Below are 8,678 nucleotides of genomic sequence, written 5' to 3' on the forward strand. Positions count from 1 at the left end.
GTTTCCGCCACGCAGACGGCAGCCGCCCCGGCCCAATCCCGGTCCCGCCTCCGCGAGGCGCCCAATCAGCGCGCTGCGCCCCGCCCAGGGCGCGCACGGGCAAGGTGGATTCCGGTCGCGGGCGCATGCGCGCTGGGGACGCTGGTGCTGGACAGCTGGCGCCGGGCGGCGGCGGCGGCGGAGGAGCTGGAGGCGGCGGCCGCGGCGGCCCGGAGCGAGCCGGGGTGCAGGTGTCTGGCCGGACGTGAGGGTGGGATGGGCTTGGGCGGTGCCAGGCTTGGGGCTGCTCCAGGAGGGAGGAAAAAGTTGGGAAAAGGCTCGGAGTGGGGACCATGAGAAGAGGGGGAGGCTTGAGGCTTGGGATCCCGAAGGCAGGGCGGAAAACAGGTTGGGGGGGTGGGGAATGGAGGCCCCGTTAAAAAGGAGAGGCTTGGGAGCAAGGAGTTGGTTTGGGGAACGACCTGGTCAAGCCCTAGCCCTAAGCAAACAAGTTTGTTGCTCTAGGCGGAGGAGACAGTTATTTGGGCTGCCATGTGTGGTAGTGAGCTCGCCGTTCCTGGCATGGAATGTGGATGGCCACCGCGGAGTGTACAAAGGGGGCGCTCGTGGTGAGGGAGACTTAGTGGCTTGTGGGTCGCCTTCTATCACTTGGAGTCTGAGCGGCCCTGAATACTTTCATGCTGCACACAGGAAGGGAAAAGTTCGAGGAAACCACCCAAGTGTCAGTCTTCCAGGCCTGTCTCATGACAGGTGTTGAGGCCATGTCTGTAATAAACGTACAGGGCGGGTGGGGGAGTGCTCTCCAGGACTGCCCCCCAACGCCAGCGACGTCTATCCGAAAGCTGAAGTCTCTGCTCTTTCGCCCTAGGGAGCCGCAGCAGCCGCCGTCCCGGCAGGGAAGGAACCTAAGGAATCTCGGCTGCCCACCGACCTTTCCTCACTTTGGAAATGGCGGGCGAAATCACCGAGACCGGGGAGCTCTACTCTCCCTACGTGAGTTTTACTTTTAGAACCTGTCTTACCCACATCATTGCTGCGGGCTCCCAGAGAAGCACCGTGCTTCCTGGACTGTACTAGTGAGGACAGCCGCTTTGAGACCCTGGTGAAAGCCAGGGTGGGGAACTCCATTCAGCAGCAGCCGTATTACTGCTGTCCTGGAGCAGAGCATGTGATGAGAGTTTGTTCACGTGTTGGATGCTGGTCAGAGAGTGGTCAAGGAAACAAAGCTGACTTGCTGATTCCTTGTGATCTCGATGTCGGAGCCTCTAGCACTTGCAAACTGTGCTGCTGCTCGGGGATGGTGATTGACAGCTGTTGACTGGGTTTGCTCATCTCAGCAGTTTGAAAGCACTTTGCCAGCTGAATTGCAAGTTGTGCAACTTTTATAGTCTTGGATGGCGTAAGAGGCAGAGAAAGCTTGCAGAGACTTCAAGTGAAGTTTGCTGGAGTCTGTAATTAGAACAATTAAAAGGATTGATTTCTTACTGTGTTGGATCTGTGCCCCCCCCACACACACACCCCACCTCTCACAGGTGCTCAGTTTATCTTCTTGTAATGAAAGATCGGTCCTGGTTACATCACAGAGTCTTCGTGCCTGGTTACCTAGCTGGAGGATTAGAATAATCAAATGATTGACTCACGGTGCTACTAAGTATCCCAGGGAAAAGCAGCACTGCCTGAAGTAACAAAAGTCCTCTTTCTAGAATTTACCTAACCTTAAGCAGCTGCCCCGCTTTGCACTTAGTTCCTAGCCTGGGGATCCCTCTTTTGTCTCTGCCAACTTCACAGACTGGAGCTGTGGTGTGATAGATAAGAAAGCATCGCAGAAAGTAGCTGGCAAAAGCCTTTCTGACACCATGGTCTTCCTGCTGGGTCTGTGTCTTTTGTGTGTAGCACCAAAGCAGCCTCCTTTCTCTCCGTAATTTATCAGGAGACAGTCTTTCTTGAACTTTGGACTGAATCTAATCGTGTTCCTCTCATCTGAGGAATTGTGTAACAGCTCACAGCCCCCTCTTGGTATCAGCAGTGAAATGTCCCCGCTGTCCATAAAAGTTGCCATGCTCCCTGCTGCTGTTCAGAGCATCTTACACATTTAGAGATGAGAAAATGAGTTATTTCTGTAACTGAGTTTTAGAAAGGAAAAAACTTTGATATGCTCACTTTTCTTGTCTCCAATTATTCACACAATCATTTCATATGTCGGTATGTACCCACAGGAAATTGGGCAGTGAGGCCTAAAAGCCTCAGTGGGTTCTGCTCCCCACCCCCGACTTTCCTGTGTGTTTGGTTTTATTTGAAGTCTGTGTTTAAGGGCATACTCTGGGCATTTGCCATAAACAACTGCTTGCGTTCTCCTATCCTACCGGTGGAGAGAGATGTAGAGAAGAGATGGGTGGGTGGTGTTGAGGGTGAGGTGGCATTAGCCGGGAGTTAGCGTCAGGGTTTGAGGAGAGACCATGCCTTCTTCCTGAGGTTTCCCTAGGGAGAGTGGTTCTTGATCCCTTGTGAGAGCAGGAGGAGGGCACAGGTTCACCATCCTCTGAGCCCAGGAAAGCAATGGAACTCACCTCACTACAGACACTGCTTTGAATCCCCTGCTCAGCACAGTGCAGGCAGGACCTGCTCTCCAGGTCCTGGGAAACCGAGACACTGAGCGCTTAACTTGGTTCATGAAAGTGCATCAGCCCATGACCTGCGTTATTCCCAACACAAAGCCTCTCCCTACCTCGGTGTTGTCTTGTCCCTTCTTTTCCTCTTCACACGTGTCAGGGATGTTTGCCTTAGCTTGCATTATTCTGTGTAAATTATGTGTAATGGGCAGGCCAGCCTCACAGCGGACTCTGGTGACAGGCCCTCTCAGGGGTACTGCTGGGTTCAGAATGTGGTTCAGGCCCGCACGTCCACCCAGAAGTGATCTCAGAACAGACATGCCTGGGTTCCCTGTGTATGGGGACCAGGAGCAGCTCAGGGCTGCAGGGATTATGTGACCCAAAAAGAGGATGACGTGGACCACCACCCAGACAAAGCCGAGCTGCTGACGGCCCTGCCATCCCAGTCTTGACAACGAGCACTGCCGTTGCTTTCGAAGGAAAGGTCACTCGTTTCACAGCCTGAAATCCTGTCATTGCTTCCGCATCTCTGCTGCCTTCTGTTTCCTTTGACAGCTGTCACTGGGGAAGCCCGTGACGCCTGCCTCACCCACTTCTGTGGGTGAGACCGCTGGGTGGGAGGTAAGCAGCAGGAATGCTGCACTGAACTCCCCAGAGCCCAAGGGCGCTAGTCCACTGTCCCTGTGAATGGTGGAGAATGGGAGGAGGCAGTGTAGCCTGTAGGGAGCTTGACTCTTCTGCTTTCAGCCACACCTTCCCGCAGGCTGTCCCCCCACAGCTGTCAGGCAGCTGGCAGAAGAGAATGTCTCCTTCCTCCTCCTCCTGCCCCACAACTGCCTTTGAGCTGGCCTGTGACTCAGCTCAGAGTTGCCTCCTGCTCCATAGTCCTTGCAACTGATCCCCACTAGCACCTTTACTGAAAGTCGAGAGGGTTTAACTCTCTCCAGGGAGGTAAAGAAGTCTCACATTATCCTGCAGGGTTCCCAGAGCCCCACTAGGCCGAGAGTTCTTGCTTTGAAACTAAAGATTAGCAACAGCATAAGACAAATGTGATTACCCATTTCTGCTCCCGATTTTCCATCCCTAAGTAGCTTCTTCGTGAAGTTATTTTTTTTTAAAGATTTTATTTATTTACTTGAGAGAGAGAACGTGACCAGGGGAAGGGACAGAGGGAGAAGCAGAGTCTCCACTGAGCAGGGAGCCCTACTTGGGGCCCAATCCCAGGACCCCGAGATCGCGACCTGAGCCGAAGGCAGACGCTTCACCGACTGAGCCACCCAGGCGCCCCTTCCTAAGGTTCTTAAAGGATCCTTTGCATTGAGATTTATTTGAAGTGTCTGTTGGGAGTGTGTTTATTTCATTGTGTTTTATCAGCAGTGGTTCTCAGATGGTGGCAGTCTTGCCGCCCACCCCCCAACACACACCACCCCAGGACATTTGGCAATGTCGAGACGTCTGTGATCACAACACGGGTGTGAGGTTGGGGACACTGGAACCTAGCTGGTAGAGGCTGGGGTTGCAGCTAAACACCCTACCACCCACAGGACAGCCCCACCACAAAGAAGAATCCGGCTTCAGATGTCATAAGTGCTCAGGCTGAAAGCCCCTGCTCCACGAGAGACCCTTGACCTTTACATCTCAAGACCTTTAGGCATCACTGAATTCACAAATGCCTCTTGTACTGTTTCATTTCCTTATAAAACTTTTGGCTAAGAGCCATCACTTTCTCTCTACTTCCATCACAAGAACCTTCACCGGGGCCATTTTCCAAAGAGAAAGGGTCCACCCTTCCTAAATGTTACTGCTCAGAAAAGCAATACACAGAGAACAAAGCTGCAGGGAACTATAGGAACACGGTTCAAACTTGTTTTAATCCTTCTGGGATATGTCTGTGGGATCAAACGGGGACTGTGATGTTTAAAACGGGACAAAGATGGGACTTACGTCAGAGAAGACCTAGCCAGGTCCAGTCAGCTCAGCTGAGGATTCCTAGCTGGAGGCTGTGTGCCACGCACCCTGAGAAGTGACACAGAGGCCACGGTGAGCCTCACATGGAGCAGGGAGGGAAACACAACATTGAAAACCCAAATTAGGACATAAATGTTCTTATTCCAGGGTTCAAAAGAGGGAGCAAGATTGGAAGGGCACTGGGTGGAAGCAGCATTTGAATGTGTCGGAGTGCCGGGTGGGATTTGAGGGGCTGGGCAGGAGGCACAGGAGGGCGGATGCCCTCTGCCAAGGGTAAGTGGACTGTGGGCAGGGCTCTTTCCCGTCCACTGGGCGCCTTCCTGTCCAGCACTCAGATGCGCTCTCAGCACCTGCCTGGAAACCTGTCCTTCCCTAACCACTGTCCGGCCCCTTCTCCCCACATCTCCGTTTAAAAAAAAAATTCTGACTGAGGTTAGGAAAATGGGCCCCAATTTGTGTGTTTCTGATAAAAAAAAAATTCAGTACATGTTATTTTAGAAAAATTTTTAAAATATAGAAAAGTGCATATTTCTAAGAATGGGGAAGTAAAAATGAGAGGTGGGTAGGTGTTCCCAGAGATGAAGTGCTTTGTAGTGTTGTTTTTAACAGAAACAGGTGGTAAAGCCAACTGTAAGTCAGCTGATGTCATGGAGCCCAGGGAGCCCAGTTAGGAGGCGGCTGTCCATGTCCAGGCTGGAAGCACTTAGGTTGTAAATGGGAATAGGACCAGAGGTAGCCACAAAAGACCCTTCAGGAGTAGGATGGCTAGTGCTGGGATCCCGGATTTGAGGTCTGCAGGAAGGCCGATGCGGAGAGCGGCCTGGTCGACCTCTGTCCAGCCGTGGTAGTTAAAGCCACAGGACTGAGCGAAGTGGCTGAGGGAGGAATGAGCAGAGAGGAAAAGAGACCGCTGACGTCAGAGTGTAAGAAGGACTAAAGGACTAAGAAAGCCGTTGGATTAGGCAAATAGGAGGTCATTGGTGATTTCGAAGAATGTAGTTTCAGAAGAGCCCTGGGAATGGAAACCACAAAGTACAGAAACTTGGAAATGAAGGCAGAGGAAATAGGTAGCTGACTTCAATGAATTTGGTTAAGAGAAGTGAGAGAATTGTGTTTCAGAGGTGTCAAGGACGCTTGTAGGCAGAAGGGAAGAGCTAGTAAGAAGGACTGAGCCCAGAAGTTTGGGTGCAGGGCTTGGCATCCCCCAGGAGGAAGGACTCACGTTCCCCACGGGCAGGGAGGGGGTCGGGAGGATGCACACTCTGATTTTTGAGTGAGGAGGGGGTGGGGCTTGGGGAGGGCATGTCAGATGGCCTCAGTCACCTCCATAGCATGGGACGTAGCCTTCAGCTGAGAGGGGTGGGGTCAGGGGCTGGGGCCCGAAGAGTGAGGTTTGATGGTTTCTCGTGAGAAATGCCAAAAAGTCCGTGGGGGAATAAAGACAATCTGATGCTGTCAGAGCACAGGTGAAGGAACCATTCGTTTGTTGTGGGACCAGTCATTCTAATTTAAAAAAAAGGAAAAGAAAATTTCCAGGAACTTCTAGCAGTGTCGTATAGGGAGCAGAGGAAGCAGGTGCTGGGTCCATCCAAGGCTGGGGTCAGCTGGGGCAGCACAGGGGAGGGCGTGTGAGGCAGAGATAGATGGTTCTTCGGGGAACTAGCCCATCATAAATGATGCCCAAGAACACAAGTGGTGCCAGGGTGGAGGGGGTGGCCTGGGTCTGGGCCGGGGGGGGCGACTGCAGGTGTCGGCGGGAATGGCCAGGGCTGCCGAGGCTTCAGCTCAGAGAAAGGAATTTCCTGGTTGAGATCTTGAAAAAGGAAAATGACAGTTAACAGCTAGAGTCGAAAAAGGAAAATGACAGTTAACAGCTAGAGTCGAAAAAGGAAAATGACAGTTAACAGAGTCAGGTTGGCGAGAAGGAGAGTTTAAAACCTGAGGTCAGTGACCTAGCAGTTCTGCTCGGAGTCTGGTTGTCAGGGGTAGGGCGGGTGCTGCTGGTGGGCAGCTGCTTGCTCTTTGGGGTGATGAAGTGGAATTAGATGGTGGTGCTGGTTGTACAACCTTGTGACTGTGCTAAAAACTGCTGAACTGTGTCCTTTAAGAGGGTGAATTTTTTTATTAAGTTTTTAATTGTAATTCCAGTGTAGTTAACATTTGTGTTGTGTTAGTTGCAGGTGGGCAAGTGATGCGGGATTTCCATTCATCGCTCAGAGCTCATCATGACAAGTGTGTTCTTCATCCCTTTCAGCTTTTTCATCCAGAGCGCCCCCCCGCCCCGCCGCCCCTCTGGTGACCATCTGTGTGTTCTCTCTAGTTAAGAGTCTAGTTCTTGCTTTGTCACTCTTTCTCTCTCTCCCTCTTTTTTCCCTTTGCTCGTTTGTTTCTTAAATTCCACGTGAGTGAAATCATGTGGTATTTGTCTTTCTCTGACTTCCATTGCTTAGCATAGTATTCTCTAGCTCCATCCACATCATTGCAAATGGCAAGATTTCATTCTTTTTAATGGCTACGTACTATTTCATTGTACATATATACCCCCTCTTCTTTATCCGTTCATCTATCAGTGGACTCTTGGGCTGCTTGCATAATCTGGCTGTTGTAGACAATGAACATTGGGGTGCATGTATCCCTTGGAATTAATGTTTTTGTATTTTGGGGGTAAATACCCAGTAGTGTAATTACCAGATTGTAGGGTAGCTCTATTTTTAACTTTTTGAGGCACCTCCACACTGTTTTCCACAGTGGCTGCACCAGTTTGCATTCCCACCAACCGTGCACAAGGGCTCCCCTTTCTCCGCATCCTCACCAACACCTGTTGTTTCCTGTGTTGTTGATTTTAGCCATTCTGACCGGTGTGAGGTGATACTCATTGTGGTTTTGATTTGCATTTTCCCGACATGAGTGATGTTTTCTCATGTCAGGTGGTCATCTCTATGTCTTTGGAGAAATGTCTGTTCATGATTTCTGCCCATTTTTTATTGGATTGCTTGTTTTTTAGCTGTTGAGTTGTATAAGCTCTTTATATATTTTGTGTACTAATTCTTTATCAGATATGTCATTTGCAAATATCTTAAAAGAGTGAATTTTATGGCATGTGAATTATATGTCAATTTTCATAAAAATCCCTGAAGTTAGTGTGGGGAGGACAGGAGGGAAAAGGAATCAGCATGAATGCCAACATCCCAAAGGACAATGGCAAGAATGGGTGGGGAGCAGGGTTGGGTCAGGTGCTCAGAGGTCTTGGAAGAGTGCGGGTTTCTTGAGGCCAGCACTAGGTTCATTCTTGTGCCGGGTCCCCCGATGTGGTGGTGTGTCTTCAGGAAGCTTAAAGCCTGGTTGGGCAGGGAGCTGACATCCGAGGCGCAGCCTGGAATAACAGGACATGACAAGGTGGCAGGGTAGTAACAGCAGAAGCGGAGAAGGAAACTGATCAGCAGAGACATCTTAGGAAGACGGACGGAATGTGGGACTTGAGCCTTCGGAGTGTTGACGTTCGCTTCCCTAGCAGCCAGTGGCAGAGCGCACCCACTTTGAACCTAGGTGGAATTCTGCCTTCTGACCTGCTTCCCCAGCTCAAGTCTGGCCTCCCTGCCTCCAGTTTGGCTGTCGCCCGGGGTCATCTTTGGGAGCCACTGTGGGGGAGAGGTTAATTCATTTGAGGGCTTGAATGTCACTTCTGTTGCTTCTAGGTGGGACTGGTGTACATGTTTAACCTCATCGTGGGCACAGGTGCACTCACCATGCCAAAGGCCTTTGCCACCGCGGGGTGGCTGGTCAGCCTGGTCCTGCTGGTGTTCCTGGGCTTCATGAGGTAAGAGGCTGGCACACGGGGGGCCGGGAGAAGCCTGCCCAGGGAGCCCTGACTTCGCTTCATTAACACAAGGAAGTGTGCCCTGGGGGGTGGGCAGATGTCCCCGGTGAATCCTAACCAGGGCGGCCCAGCAACAGGAAAGGAGACACAAAGGTCCCCAGGTCTCGTGCTAGCAGAGGGTCACACAACCTGATCAGTTAAGAATCCAGACATCTGGGGCGCCTGGGTGGCACAGCGGTTGAGCGTCTGCCTTCGGCTCAGGGCGTGATCCCAGCGTTATGGGG

General features: G+C 51.6%; 1 long non-coding RNA gene across 1 annotated transcript; it reads left to right on the top strand.

The window, feature by feature from the left end:
- The first annotated feature begins 98 nt into the window (after positions 1-98).
- On the top strand, positions 99-8,664 carry LOC117795467. Its single transcript, XR_004619505.1, has 3 exons — positions 99-230; positions 869-993; positions 8,273-8,664. It is a non-coding gene; the product is annotated as an uncharacterized LOC117795467 (long non-coding RNA).
- Positions 8,665-8,678: the final 14 nt, after the last annotated feature.

Source organism: Ailuropoda melanoleuca, chromosome 13 (assembly GCF_002007445.2).
Source record: "Ailuropoda melanoleuca isolate Jingjing chromosome 13, ASM200744v2, whole genome shotgun sequence".
Taxonomy (NCBI): Eukaryota; Metazoa; Chordata; class Mammalia; order Carnivora; family Ursidae; genus Ailuropoda; species Ailuropoda melanoleuca.